Consider the following 1,378-nt stretch of genomic DNA (forward strand, 5'->3'; position numbering starts at 1 on the left):
TACTGAAGAAAACCATGTGGCCTAGATATGTCAGCAAAAGAAAAAAGAGTGAGCCAGACATGTGATGTCATCAGTGATGTCATCAATGACATTTGTGATGTCATCTTTGATGTCCTGGGTGTTAGTCTTAGCAGTGCACGGTGGTGGCGCGAGTTATGGTTGCTTAGTTTACCATAACTGGCGAATTTCAAGGGTTTTTCGGTTTTACTTGGAACCATAACGTCCCTTTAACAAAGTTTTTTCACTGAATTTCATAGGTTTTTAGTAGCGCAACTTAACCATAACGTCCCTTTAACAACGTTTTTCACTGAATATATATATATATATATATATATATATATATATATATATATATATGTATATATATATATGTGTAACGCTCACCTGATTCTCGCAGAGGCGCCGGTCTTGACTGGGCGACTACCGTATCTTCAAAGGTGATGTGTAGCACCCGGTTGGCTCTTTGGGCTGGACCTCTGTGCACTGTATGCCTGACGTGTAGAGTAAGATGTCTTAGGTAAGTGAATGCCGAGCTCTCCATCTGCCTCAGGGCAGGGTGCTGTAACCAGTTTCTTCACTGGATAGGTAGCGCAGGCCTCTTGACTTCAGAGGACTGCTGTCCGTCGTTTACTGCACGAACGGTAAGTTTCGAGTCATTCAAATGTCTTTAAAGTCTTTAGTAATGATGTCTCTTGTTTTGCAGGGTTCCGGCGATGGCGGATGACGGGCTGAAGTGAGTTGAAGATGGAGCCCGTGTGATGAATAGAAGCGCCTGGAAGCACGTAAGTAAGCGCTTGTTGCCTGCTTCACTATGCGCTCTAACTGTCTTTTTATTTTGCAGGTACGAGTTCGGAGCGGCTGCAGGGTGCCGGAATACCCACTGGATTAGATGTGGAAAGGAGTAATGGCACGTGAGTATTAAAGTTCCCCAATGTCTTTAAACGCACCTTGTTTTGTCTTTCAGATGCGGGATGCAGCGCCGAAGGCCTCCGGAGCGTGCGAAGAGTTGGTAAACTTTTGTCTTTCAGATGCCGGAATGCTAACCTGTTCTTTCTTGTCTTTATAGGTGTTGCTGAAGACTGGATTCAGGATGGTAAGCCTTTGCCTTTCAGATGCCGGAATGCTAACCTGTTCTTTCTTGTCTTTATAGGTGTTGCTGAAGACTGGATTCAGGATGGTAAGCCTTTTTCCTTAGGCCCAGGACCGGATGCAGAAGACACGATGAGCGTTCTGCTGCAGAGGTTGCAGAATAACGCAAAGCAAGATTCATCCACCGGGTGTGGTTTAAATAGCCTCCTGTAGTGCTTAGGTGTCTCCTTCCACAGCCACGCCCAAGTAAGAAAAGAGTTCCTGGTAAGAAAAGAGTTCCTGCCTTCCA

Source organism: Ambystoma mexicanum, chromosome 1p (assembly GCF_040938575.1).
Source record: "Ambystoma mexicanum isolate Mex_15411 chromosome 1p, UKY_AmexF1_1, whole genome shotgun sequence".
Lineage (NCBI taxonomy): Eukaryota > Metazoa > Chordata > Amphibia > Caudata > Ambystomatidae > Ambystoma > Ambystoma mexicanum.